The 14,537-nt window shown below is 45.6% G+C and overlaps 1 non-coding gene across 1 annotated transcript; it reads left to right on the top strand.

Moving 5' to 3' along the window:
- The first annotated feature begins 7,393 nt into the window (after positions 1-7,393).
- On the top strand, positions 7,394-10,794 carry nrd1b (nardilysin b (N-arginine dibasic convertase)). The gene is made up of 2 exons (XR_001321463.3): positions 7,394-7,777; positions 10,403-10,794. It is a non-coding gene; the product is annotated as a nardilysin b (N-arginine dibasic convertase) (transcript).
- The last annotated feature ends 3,743 nt before the right edge of the window (positions 10,795-14,537 follow it).

Here is a 14,537-nt window from a genome sequence, read left to right as displayed (position 1 = left end):
TTCTCCCTTGATTGCTCAGTTTACCCGGGCTGCCAGCTCTAGGAAGAGTCTTGGTGGTTCCAAACTTCTTCCATTTAAGAATGATGGAGGCCACTGTGTTCTTGGGGACCTTCAATGCTGCAGACATTTTTTTGTACCATTCCCCAGATCAGTGCCTCGACACAATCCTGTTTTGGAGCTCTGTCAGAGCACTTCAAATCAAATGTTATTGGTTACATAAACATATTTAGCAGATGTTATTGCAGGTGTAGTGAAATGCTTGTGTTCCTAGCTCCAACAGTGTAGTAATATCTAACAATACACACCAATCTAAAAGTAAAATAATGGAATTAAGAAATATATAAATAATAGGACAAGCAATGTCAGAGTGGCATTGACTAAATTACAGTAGAATAGAATACAGTATATACATATGAACTGAGTAAAGCAGTATGTAAACATTATTAAAGTGACTAGTGTTCCATAGTGACCAGTGATTCCATGTCTATGTATATCAACCAGCAGCCTGTAAGGTGCAGGGTTGAGTAACCGGGTGGAAGCTGGCTAGTGATGGCTATTTAACAGTCTGATGGCTTAAGATGGAAGCTGTTTTTCAGTCTCTCAGTCCCAGCTTTGATGCACCTGTACTGACCTCGCCGCCTTTATGATAGTGGGGTGAACAGGCAGTGGCTCGGGTGGTTGATGTCCTTGATGATCTTTTTGGACTTCCTGTGACATCGGGTGCTGTAGGTGTCCTGGAGGGCAGGCAGTGTGCCCCCGGTGATGCGTTGGGCAGACCGCACCACCCTCTGGAGAGCCCTGCGTGTGCGGGTGGTGCAGTTGCCATACCAGGTGGTGATACAGCCCAACAGAATGCTCTCAATTGCGCATCTGTAAAAGTTTGTGAGGGTCTTAGGGGCCAAGACAAATTTCATCAGCCTCCTGAGGTTGAAGAAGCACTGTTGCACCTTCTTCACCACGCTGTCTGTGTGGGTGGACCATTTCAGATCGTCAGTGATGTGTACACCAAGGAACTTGAAGCTTTCCACCTTCGCCACTGCTGTCCCGTTGATGTGGATGGAGGCGTGCTCCCTCTGCTGTCTCCTGAAGTCCACGATCAGCTCCTTTGTTTTGTTGAGGGAGAGGTTATTTTCCTAGCACCACTCCGCCAGGGCCCTCACCTCCTCCCTGTAAGCTGTCTCATCATTGTTGGTAATCAGGCCTACTATGTTTGTGTCATCTGCAAACTTGATGATTGAGTTGGAGGTGTACATGGCCACAGTCATGGGTGAACTGGGAGTACAGGAGGGGGCTGAGCACGCATCCTTGTGGGGGCCCTTTGTTTTGAGGATCATTGAAGTGGAGGTGTTGTTTCCTACCTTCACCACCTGGAGGCAGACCGTCAGGAAGTCCAGGACCCAGTTGCACAGGGTGGGTTTCAGACCCAGGGCCCTGAGCTTGATGATGAGCTTGGTGGGTACTATGGTGTTGAAGGCTGAGCAATAGTCAATGAACAGCATTCTTACATAGGTATTCCTCTTGTCCAGATGGGATAGGGCAATTGCATTGTCTGTGGATCTATTGGGGCGGTAAGCAAATTGAAGTAGGTCTAGGTTGATATGATCCTTAACTAGTCTCTCAAAGCACTTCATAATGACAGAAGTGAGTACTACAGGGCAATGGTTATTTAGTTCAGTTACCTTTGCTTTCTTGGGTACAGGACCAATGGTGGCCATCTTGAAGCAGGTGTGGACAGCAGACTGGGATAGGGAGAGATTGAATATGTCCGTAAACATGTGCAGACCAGCTGGCTGGTGTGCTCTGAGGACATGGCGAGGGATGTCGTCTGGGCCAGCAGCCTTGCGAGGGTTAACATGTCTTACTCATGTGGGCCACGGAGAAGGAGAGCCCACAGTCCTTGGGAGCAGGCCGCGTCGATGGCACTGTGTTATCCTCATAGTGGGTGAAGGTGTTTTAGGGCCACTCCACACTGCCCTATCCCACCTGGACAAAAGGAACGCCTATGTGAAAATTGCTATTAATTGACTACAGGTCAACTTTCAACACCAGGCCGTCAGCTCATCACTAAGGACCCTGGGACTAAACACCTCCCTTTGCAACTGGATGCTGGACTTCCTGATGGGCCGCCCCCAGGTGGTAAGAGTAGGTAATAACACATCTACTACGCTGATCCTCAACACAGGGTGCCCCTCAGGGGTGTGTGCTCAGTCCCCTCCTGTACCCCCTGTTCAACTATGACTGCATGACCAAGCACGACTCCAACACCATCATTAAGTTTGCCAACGACACAACAGTGGTAAGCCTGATCACCGACAACGATGAGACAGCCTATAGGGAGGAGGTCAGAGACCTGGCAGTGTGGTGCCAGGATAACAACCTCTCCCTCAACGTGATCAAGACAAAAGGAGATGATTGTGGACTACAGGAAAAGGAGGACCGAGCACTCCCACATTCTCGACGGGGCTGTAGTGGAGCAGGTTGAGAGCTTCAAGTTCCTTGGCGTCCACATCACCATCAAACTATCATGGTCGGAACACACCAAGACAGTCGTGAAGAGTCGTAAATATTTAGCATGGTTCCTCAAATCCTCAAAAGTAATTCAGCTGCACCATCAAGAGCATCCTGACTGGTTTCATCACCGCCTGGTATAGCATCAGCACGGCCTCTGATCGCAAGGCACTACAGAGGGTAGTGCGTATAGCCCAGTATATCACTGGGGCCAAGCTTCCTGCCATCCAGGACCTTTATACCAGGCGGTGTCAGAGGAAGGCCATAAAAATTACCAAAGACTCCAGCCACGCTACTCATAGACTGTTCCCTCTGCTACCGCACGGCATGCGGTACCGGAGCGCCAAGTCTAGGTCTAAAAGGCTTCTTAACAGCTTCTACCCCCCAAGCCATAAGACTTCTGAACAACTAATCAAATGGCTACCCGGACTATTTGCATTTCCCCTATTTGCATTGCTCCTGCTACTCTGTTTATTATCTATTCATAGTCACTTTACCTCTACCTACATGTGCATATTACCTCGACTAACCGCACATTGACTCTGTACCGATACCCCCTGTATATAGCCTCGCTACTGTTGTTTTACTGTTGCTCCTTAATTATTTGGTATTTTTCTGTTTTCTTATTTTTTACTTACATTTTTTATTTTTTTATTTTTTACTTCAGTTTATTTTAGTAATACTTTAACACTTATTTTTCTTAAAAACTGCATTGTTGGTTAATGGCTGAAAGGTTGTATTCGGCGCATGTGACAAATAAAATTTTATTGTATTTTAGCTTCCCCGGGAACAAGACGTCGGTGTCCGCGACCTGGCTGGTTTTCCCTTTGTAATCGCTGATTGTCTGTAGACCCTGCCACGTACGTCTCGTGTCTGAGCTTTTGAATTGCAATTCCACTTTGTTTCTGTACTCATGCTTTGTCTGTTTGATTGCCTTATGGAGTGCATAACTCTACTGTTTATATTTCAACCATATTCCCAGACACATTGCGTAGTTAAATGTGGTGGTTTACGCTTTCAGTTTTGCGTGAATGCTGCCATCTATCCACGGTTTTTGGTTTGGGTAAGTATAAAATCTCCTACATCTGTGTTAACCTCAGACATTATTTTGGCCTTTTTTTGGTTTTTAGGATTATAAATTGCCCAGCTCTATTGCCATTGCTCTTGGACATTTTCACGATCCACCATTTTAAAGTAGTCAAGTAATCAACTGGGTGGGGATTCCTATGGGTTGTAGGCTCAATGTGTCTGCCAATGCTGTCAGTCACAGATGCTATAATGGCACCGATATAAATATATAAAGTCCTCTATCTCTATGGATTTTTCCCCCAATTTTTTTTTGTACCGGTCTATCGAGCGTTACCAGAGACAGAACTAAGGGGAAGAGGAAGCCCAGTGGCCGGTAGTGGTTGAAGATGGAGTAAAATGGAATTTAGCTGACATTTTGCAAATGTTCTCTTTGCCAAATTCATTTTGTTATCCCGGTTTGTGTTTCCATAGCAACGGATTTCACCCTGAAACCGTCGGACTGTCCAGACACAGATGTCCCAGTGCGGATAGTGAACAACGAGAGAGGCTGTCTCTGGTTCAAGAAGGTGTGGGGGTATGTGTTTTTGTTAACTTAACTGGTAATGACTCTTGTTAGCTTGGGCTACTTAGGTAGTATATAACCTCTACTAAGGTAGTCCCTAATTTTCAGAAATCTCCAAAGAAGTTAGTATTTTATCTGAATACAAACCCCTTACTTATTGGTTGTGGATGTTGACATTTTTTCTTTCAAAGTCACTCTAAATGTGTATGTCTTGTGGCCCTGTAGCCTGGTGCTGTTTGACATCTTTGTGAACATCTTGGCCCACAACCTGGCAGAGCTGGCCTACGAGGCTGACGTGTCCCAGCTGGAGTACAAACTGATCGCCGGGGATCATGGCCTGGTCATCGGGGTCAAGGGCTTCAACCACAAGCTGCCTGGTCATCGGGGTCAAGGGCTTCAACCACAAGCTGCCTGGTCATCAGGGTCAAGGGCTTCAACCACAAGCTGCCTGGTCAGCAGGGTCAAGGGCTTCAACCACAAGCTGCCTGGTCATCGGGGTCAAGGGCTTCAACCACAAGCTGCCTGATCATCAGGGTCAAGGGCTTCAACCACAAGCTGCCTGATCATCAGGGTCAAGGGCTTCAACCACAAGCTGCCTGGTCAGCAGGGTCAAGGGCTTCAACCACAAGCTGCCTGGTCATCAGGGTCAAGGGCTTCAACCACAAGCTGCCTGGTCAGCAGGGTCAAGGGCTTCAACCACAAGCTGCCTGATCATCAGGGTCAAGGGCTTCAACCACAAGCTGCCTGATCATCAGGGTCAAGGGCTTCAACCACAAGCTGCCTGATCATCAGGGTCAAGGGCTTCAACCACAAGCTGCCTGATCATCAGGGTCAAGGGCTTCAACCACAAGCTGCCTGATCATCAGGGTCAAGGGCTTCAACCACAAGCTGCCTGATCATCAGGGTCAAGGGCTTCAACCACAAGCTGCCTGGTCATCAGGGTCAAGGGCTTCAACCACAAGCTGCCTGGTCAGCAGGGTCAAGGGCTTCAACCACAAGCTGCCTGGTCATCAGGGTCAAGGGCTTCAACCACAAGCTGCCTGGTCATCAGGGTCAAGGGCTTCAACCACAAGCTGCCTGATCATCAGGGTCAAGGGCTTCAACCACAAGCTGCCTGATCATCAGGGTCAAGGGCTTCAACCACAAGCTGCCTGATCATCAGGGTCAAGGGCTTCAACCACAAGCTGCCTGATCATCAGGGTCAAGGGCTTCAACCACAAGCTGCCTGGTCATCAGGGTCAAGGGCTTCAACCACAAGCTGCCTGGTCAGCAGGGTCAAGGGCTTCAACCACAAGCTGCCTGATCATCAGGGTCAAGGGCTTCAACCACAAGCTGCCTGATCATCAGGGTCAAGGGCTTCAACCACAAGCTGCCTGATCATCAGGGTCATGGGTAGGGCTGGACGATTATGGCCAAAATATTATATCATGGTATTTAAATGACGGTATTTTATGTTTTTGAATAATAAAAGTTGGACATTTGCTTTATAAGTAGTGCGTGACCCTACGGTGCTTTGAGTAGTGCGTGACCCTACGGTGCTTTGAGTCGTGCGTGACCCTACGGTGCTTTGAGTCGTGCGTGACCCTACGGTGCTTTATGAGTCGTGCGTGACCCTACGGTGCTTTATGAGTAGTGCGTGACCCTACGGTGCTTTATGAGTAGTGCGTGACTCTACGGTGCTTTATGAATAGTGCGTGACCCTACGGTGCTTTATGAGTAGTGCGTGACCCTACGGTGCTTTATGAGTAGTGCGTGACCCTACGGTGCTTTATGAGTAGTGCGTGACTCTACGGTGCTTTATGAGTAGTGCGTGACTCTACGGTGCTTTATGAGTCGTGCGTGACCCTACGGTGCTTTATGAGTAGTGCGTGACCCTACGGTGCTTTATGAGTAGTGCGTGACCCTACGGTGCTTTATGAGTAGTGCGTGACCCTACGGTGCTTTATGAGTAGTGCGTGACCCTACGGTGCTTTATGAGTAGTGCGTGACCCTACGGTGCTTTATGAGTAGTGCGTGACCCTACGGTGCTTTATGAGTAGTGCGTGACCCTACGGTGCTTTATGAGTAGTGCGTGACCCTACGGTGCTTTTGAGTGGCGGACCCGGTGCAGGTGGCGTGACCCTACGGTGCTTTATGAGTAGTGCGTGACCCTACGGTGGCAACACATACATTCTTAGTGATTTCAATGAGTCTTTCTCCATTCTGATTGTTTTATACTGTTCAATTCAACTTCAACCCCCAAAAAAGTAATACATTTCTGCATTTGAGATCATTTCCACACTGCCACGTAGGGCTGCACGATATGGGCAAGCAATCTGGGGCTTATTTTTAACCAGATGTTGCAATTTGACTTGCGATTTAGAGCACAACACTTGGGTTAACTGTTGGAATCATGGGAATATCATTTATATAGTTAGAATATAATAGTGGGCACTTTTACAGTGTTGTTTGACATGACAACAAATGAAAATGCCAGGGAAGTTATTGTGACAGGGTAGGAACTAATGTGTTGATAGGTGTTTCCTAGGGGACCCTATAATCTTTGGCTACATTTACTGTTTTCTCTTAGCTACTTCATGTAGCTAACATATTCTTGCTTTGCGTTTACCTCTTTCTTTTAGAAGACACTGTTGCACAAACAATATGCTGATTCAGGTCTACACAATCACTGGTATAATCAGGCTGTATAGTTAATTACATTTGCTCTTACTCAGTACATTTATTAGCTAGCGATTAGCATTAGCGGCTAACAAGATTTAGGATCAACTTACTAAGACAAACTAGCTATTTGCAGATGTAAGAAAGAAACGCTAATAGTGTAATTATAGAATGCTAATAGATTTATATTAAAAAGCAAAGTGACATCTGCATCGTTGTCAACCGTGTTTGTAACGTTAGCTCCCTCAAGTAACCACGAGCACAACCGTTCCTTGATTTTAACTGGCAGCTTTATTCTGGAGTTTTAGTCAGAATTTTCACCTTCCGTGAGAACTATAAAGTAAATGAAAATACACTTAAGCACATTCTTACAACCTTCTTGTTTTACAAGTGACTTATTAGCTTGATATAACTCTGAAGCGCTTACAATCATAAACAGTTTAGCTGGAGCTATAACAGTATCAGATTAAACACATGAATAAAGGGAAAATACCTCATTGGCTACTTATTACAGAAGGAAGGAAATCAAAAACTTGAATTCACGCTTCATCCTTAATTATTATAACGTTACCATCCTAACATACACACTTCAACCTTTACGAACGACACCCGAAGACATTAACATTTTGCTAACACAGCGCGGGATTGCATTCACTCCAAAGGTGTGTTGCTACGATAATAATCCCCGTTACAACAGTTCTTATCCACGTAGTTCCGCTTGTTTTATTATTTCCCCCGCATAGCGAACACGTAAACAAAAAACAACGACATAGATTTACAGGTTAATTGACAGTGACAGTGTTGCATGTGCTGCATTGACCAGGCAGACTGAACACAAGTGTCTCGTGGTTGAGGAACATCAAATGCGCTCCTTGAGTGACAGGGGGCTTGTCTAGGTCTGTGTGGAAAGCGGAAAGCGGCATAGAGAGATGACTCAAGTAGCGAAGTAAACTATAAAATGGACGTTACACACTGCGTATCACATTTAACAAACCAAACATTCAAATACCGGCATAGAAGGTAAAGTAAAAACCAAAACCGTCTGTGCATCAATACAGATATCGCAAAACACAGTCAACTTAGTGTATGTAAACTTCTGACCCACTGGAATTGTGATACAGTGAATTATAAGTGGAATGATCTGTCTGTTAACAATAGTTGGAAAAATGACTTGTGTCATGTACAAAGTAGATGTCCTAACCGACTTGCCAAAACTATAGTTTGTTAACAAGACATTTGTGGAGTGGTTGGAAAAACAAGTTTTAATGACTCCAACATAAGTGTATGTAAACTTCCGACTTCAACTGTAAGTATCATGATAATATTGTATCGTGACGTCCCTGGCAATTCCCAGCCCTAGTAGACGCACAGTATATATATAGACACACTTGCACTCATACTCATTCATACAACCCAGTGGAGGCTACTGAGGGGAGGGCGGAACGTTTGATTTTTTCATGTGTTTGATACCATTCCTTTCACTTCATTCCAGCCATTATTATGAGCCAGCCTCCACTGATACAACCCCAATCTATAAACCCATTCTATATTCAACAAATGTGCCCTAACTTCAGCCAACCCTAAAGCTAACCTCCTGCCAACTCAACCTCCCTGCCTCTGTCCCTGTTGAACCTGATGGTGAATTACCTGGCAGACTTCACGGCTGAGCCTGGCGTGTTCACCATCCTCATCAAGCCAGAGAGGCTGGGGAAGTGAGTCGCCGCCCTATGGGACTCCCAATCACAGCCGGATGTGATTAAGCCTGGATTCGAACCAGGAACTGTGGTGTTGCCTCTTGCACTGAGATGCAGTGCCTTAGACCGCTGCACCACTCGAGAGCGCTCAAGATCAGGTAGAGAGCCGTCATGATCAGGTAGAACAGACCAGCATTCTCTGGACCTCGTAGGGTAAGAGTTGAATACCCCTGCTCTAGTCTACAGTATGTGACTGCTCAACTGGCTGTCTCTTTCTCTCGCCATCTTTCTCGCTCTCAAATTCTAATTCTGTATGCTTTAATGGCATGAATGACAAAGTCGGTGATGTTGCCAAAGCGAAGTGATACACCTAAAAAATGAAAACAACAGTAAGAATAGTAGCTATAACACTAAAGATACAGGTAACCTCCAAAAAAAGTTAACGCCAACGTAAAGTGTCTTGATGGCGTTGGGCCACCACGAGCCGCCATGAACAGCTTCAATGCACCTTGGCAGAGATTCTACACGTGTCTGGAACTCTATCGGAGCGATGCGACACCATTCTTCCAAGAGAAATTCCATCCTTTGGTGTTTTGTTGATGGAGGTGGAAAACGCTGTCTCCGGCGCCGCTCCAGAATCTCCCAGAAGTGTTCAATTGGGTTGAGATCTGGTGTCTGAGACACATACATATACACACCCCCATTAAACCTCCTATGCTCCTTTGTAACCCCTCTTTCAAAGTCTCAGAGATCTCTTCTAGTCATGGTAGCCAAAATAATGGGCAACTGGGCATTTTTATCAATGACCCTAAGCATGATGGGATGTTAATTAACTCAGGAATCACCTTCTTTCAATATACTTTGTATCCCTCATTTACTCAAGTGTTTCCTTTTTATTTTAGTAGTTACCTGTGTGTATATACACTGAGTTTACAAAACATTAGGAACGCCTTCACTAATATTGAGTCACACCCCTTTTGTCCTCAGAACAGCCTCAGTTTGTTGGGGCATGGACTCTACAAGGTGTCGAAAGCATCCACAGGGATGCTGGCCCACGTTGACTCCAATGCTTTCCACAGTTGTGTCAAGTTGGCTGGATGTTCTTTGGGTGGTGGACCATTCTTGATACACACAGGAAACTGTTGGAACATGAAAAACCCTGCAGCGTTTCAGTTCTTGACACACTCAAACCGGTGCACCTGGCACCTACTACCATACCCCGTTCAAAGGCACAATCTTTTGTCTTGCCCATTCACCCTCTGAACGGCACGCATACACGATCCATGTCTCAATTGTATCAAGGCTTAAAATTCCTTAATCTATCTACACTGATTTGAAGTGGATTTAACAGGTGACATCAATAAGGGATCATAGCTTTCACCTGGATTCACCTGGTCAGTCTGTCATGGAAAGAGCAGGTGTTTCTAATGTTTTGTAAACTCAGTATATGTGACAAATAAAACCAAAAAATATCCAATACAGAAATGTTATAATGGTCAACATTCACAATATAATTCAACAAACAAAATTGAAAATGTTTTGTGGTACTTCTATTGTCTATTAATTATAGTTATTGTACATTTTATGTTTCCTCCCTTAGCTTGTGGCAAGCTGTGACATACTGTGCTGCGAACTCTATAACGTCAGACCTTTCACCCCAAAAGTGTACAAAAAAAGTATACTATTTTTCTTGCTCTCTCTCTCTCGCTCTGTCTTTCTTTCTCTCTCTCTCGCAGAATGTGGGTCAGAGTTGTAAAGTGGTAAACTAGCTTTAACAGTAACCATGATAAATGGTTGTGGTGATAAATTATTTGAACGGATCCATTTTGTTCTTTCCTCCCCTCTCCAACATCTCTCTCCTTCTCTCTTCCCTACAATCTCTGTCATCATTTTCTCTTCCCCACAATCTCTCTCTTCATTCTCTCTTCTCCACAATCTGTCTGTCTCTCAGGGATGTGTCTGTTGATCCTGGAGCACTGTCGCTGGTCGGTCATCCAGAAGTTCCAAGCTATCATGAAGGGCCTCGCCGTGGATGACCTCATGTGTCACGTCCTGACCAGTGAAAAGGGTCATTTGCCATAGTAGAATGGTCAGGGCGTGGCAGGGGGGTTGTTTTGTGTGTTTTGGGTTTTTTTGGTTCTAGGGGAATTTGTTCTAGTTTTCTATTTTTATGTTTCGTTTTTCATGTTTGGCCGAGTATGGTTTCCAATCAGAGGCAGCCTGTTTTTCTTTGGGTTTTGTGGGTGGTTGTTTTCCGTTTTGTCTGAGTACCTTACGGAACTGTTGGCTGTCGTTCTGTTATTTTAAGTGTTCTCGTGAAATAAAGTAAGAATGAGCACTCTACACGCTGCGCCTTGGTCCCCTTTCATCGACCGCTGTGACGTCATGACCTTAGTCAGCGTCCTCAAAGCCCAGCTGTACACCGAGGAGCTGGTGCAGGGCAACTTCACTAGCACAGTGAGCTGCTTTATAAAAAAACATACACACACACACTGTCTCAGATGTGCCCGCACACACTCCGGAGATGTGCGCTCACACGCACACACATCCAACAACCTGAGGCGTTTTTTTTTCCTCTCTCAAAATCTGGTTTTAGCTTGTCTAGAGGACAGACTAAAATAGATGTTTAGTTTGTCTAGAGGACAGACTAAAATAGATGTTTAGTTTGTCTAGAGGACAGACTAAAATAGATGTTTAGCTTGTCTAGAGGACAGACTAAAATAGATGTTTAGCTTGTCTAGAGAACAGACTAAAATAGATGTTTAGCTTGTCTAGAGGACAGACTAAAATAGATGTTTAGCTTGTCTAGAGAACAGACTAAAATAGATGTTTAGCTTGTCTAGAGGACAGACTAAAATAGATGTTTAGCTTGTCTAGAGGACAGACTAAAATAGGTGTTTAGCTTGTCTAGAGAACAGAGTAAAATAGATGTTTACCTTGTCTAGAGGACAGACTAAAATAGATGTTTAGCTTGTCTAGAGAACAGACTAAAATAGATGTTTAGCTTGTCTAGAGGACAGACTAAAATAGATGTTTAGCTTGTCTAGAGGACAGACTAAAATAGATGTTTAGCTTGTCTAGAGGACAGACTAAAATAGATGTTTAGCTTGTCTAGAGGACAGACTAAAATAGATGTTTAGCTTGTCTAGAGGACAGACTAAAATAGATGTTTAGCTTGTCTAGAGGACAGACTAAAATAGATGTTTAGCTTGTCTAGAGGACAGACTAAAATAGATGTTTAGCTTGTCTAGAGAACAGACTAAAATAGGTGTTTAGCTTGTCTAGAGGACAGACTAAAATAGATGTTTAGCTTGTCTAGAGAACAGACTAAAATAGATGTTTAGCTTGTCTAGAGGACAGACTAAAATAGATGTTTAGCTTGTCTAGAGGACAGACTAAAATAGATGTTTAGCTTGTCTAGAGGACAGACTAAAATAGATGTTTAGCTTGTCTAGAGGACAGACTAAAATAGATGTTTAGCGCTAACTCCGGCAGTCTTGCATTTCAATCTTTCTTGGATGTTGATTATTGTCCTAATCAAATTGGTGATGTGAATTAATAAATGACTGTCCCGCTGCTAACCCTTAGCCTCCCTGACACACAGACCATGTGACACAGCAAGAGGATGTGTGCCCCACTGGTCTGGAAAGGAAGCTGTTATAATTACATATTCTGCTCTTTTCAAGATGGGACACATTGATTGACTCTCTCAAACGTTTTCTCTCTCTGTACCTGTGTCTCTCTGTGTCCTCTGTGTGTGTGTGTGTGTGTGTGTGTGTGTGTGTGTGTGTGTGTGTGTGTGTGTGTGTGTGGTGTGTGTGTGTGTGGGGGGCAAATATCAATGGCAGTAGCAGGCAGTAGTACTAATAATTGCATTCACCCCTAATCAGCTACACCAAAGCACTGTTAAGGAAACGAAATTGGTCGAGGTCTCATCAATTTGTCCTTTTGTTCTCCCCAGTCCCTGATTGATTTAATATTAGGAACCATCTTTGCTATGAATGGTAATAGTAAAGACTCAGGGTTTGGCTGGCAGGAGGGTGGACAGAGAAGGTGGAAAAGAGGACAGAGATTCAATCATGTCATATCTTCATTATTTTTATTTTGACTTTTTCATATCACAGACACCTCCTCATCGCTAACATGGAAAAAGGTTTGTGTTTATTTTAACAATGGACATCAGGGTTAACATTTCACATGTTCATTCTGTCAGATTTTGTTGATTATAAAAATGAAGTGTTTGTCATAATGGTAAAATGAGGAGCCTGATACATGGTCAGTATGTTGTCATAATGGTAAGATGAGGAGCCTGATACATGGTCAGTATGTTATCATAATGGTAAGATAAGGAGCCTGATACATGGTCAGTATGTTGTCATAATGGTAAGATAAGGAGCCTGATACATGGTCAGTATGTTATCATAATGTAACGCCCTGGCCATAGAGAGGGTTTTTTGTTCTCTATTTTTGGTTAGGCCAGGGTGTGACATGGGTGGGCGTTCTAGGTTGCTTTTTCTATGTTGGTGGTTTTCTTTGTTTCGGCCGTGTATGGCTCTCAATCAGGAACAGGTGTAGATCGTTGTTGCTGATTGGGAGTCATACATAGGCAGCCTGTTTTTCCTTTGGGGTTTGTGGGTGAATGTTTTCTGTTTAGAGTTTGTTCCTGACAGAACTGTTGCTGGTCGTTCTTTTGGTTTCTTTTTTGTATAGTGTTCATTCGGTCATTAAAACCTTTCAAGATGAACACATCCTCCGCTGCACCTTGGTCTCATTTCAACGACAGCCGTTACAGATTCACCCACCAACAACGGACCAAGCAGCGGAGGAAGGAGCAGAAGGTTCAGGATTCTTGGCAGTGGGAGGAATTACTGGACGGAAAGGGACCATGGGCTCAAGCTGGGGAGTATCGCCGCCCGCAGTGGGAGATCGAGGCAGCGAAAGCTGAGAGGCGGTGGTATGAGGCAAGGGAGCGCAACAGGCACGAGAGGCAGCCCCCAAATTTTTTGGGGGGGGCACACGGGGAGTGTGGCAGAGCCAGGATCGAATTCTGGGCCAACTCCCCGTGCTTACCGGAAGCAGCGTGGTACTGGTCAGGCACCGTGCTATGCTGTGAAGCGCACGGTGTCTCCAGTGCGCGCTCAGAGCCCGGTGCGCTATAGACCAGCCCCCCGCAAGTGCCATGTGAGTGTGGGCATCGAGCCAGGACGGATTGTTCCAGCTCAGCGCGTCTGGTCTCCAGTGCGCTGTTTCGGTCCAGGCTATCCTGCGCCGACGCTGTGCACTGTGTCTCCGGGGCGCTGGGAGGGTTCAGTTCGTCCTATGCCTGCGCTCCGCCCGTGTCGGGCAAGAGTGGGCATTCAGCCTGGAGTATGGGTGGCAAGCCTACGCACCAGAACTCCAGTGCTCCCCCACAGCCCGGTTTATCCTGTGCCTCCTCCTCGGACCAGGCCTCCAGGGGGTCTCTCCAGCCTGGTCTATCCTGTGCCTCCTCCCAGGACCAGGCCTCCAGGGGGTCTCTCCAGCCTGGTCTATCCTGTGCCTCCTCCCAGGGCCAGGCCTCCAGTGGGTCTCCCCATCCTGGTACATCCTGTGCCTCCTGCTCGGACCAGGCCTCCTGGTCCACGTCCCGCACCAGAGCCGCCGCCGTAGGAAGGTCCACCCGGACCCTCCTTTTTAGAGTCAGGTTTTGCGGCCGGAGTCCGCACCTTTGGAGGGGGTACTGTAACGCCCTGGCCATAGAGAGGGTTTTTTGTTCTCTATTTTTGGTTAGGCCAGGGTGTGACATGGGTGGGCGTTCTAGGTTTCTTTTTCTATGTTGGTGGTTTTCTTTGTTTCGACCGTGTATGGCTCTCAATCAGGAACCGGTGTAGAACTGTTGCTGGTCGTTCTTTTGGTTTCTTTTTTGTATAGTGTTCATTCGGTCATTAAAACCTTTCAAGATGAACAAATCCTCCGCTGCACCTTGGTCTCATTTCAACGACAGCCGTTACACATAATGGTAAGATGAGGAGCCTGATGCATGGTCAGTATGTTATCATAATGGTAAGATGAGGAGCCTGATACATGGTCAGTATGTTATCATAATG

The sequence above is a fragment of the Salmo salar genome, chromosome 16 (assembly GCF_965601325.2).
Source record: "Salmo salar chromosome 16, fSalSal1, whole genome shotgun sequence".
Classification (NCBI taxonomy): Eukaryota; Metazoa; Chordata; class Actinopteri; order Salmoniformes; family Salmonidae; genus Salmo; species Salmo salar.
Note: the sequence above shows the minus strand (reverse complement) of the source record. Positions and strands in the feature narration are given on the sequence as shown.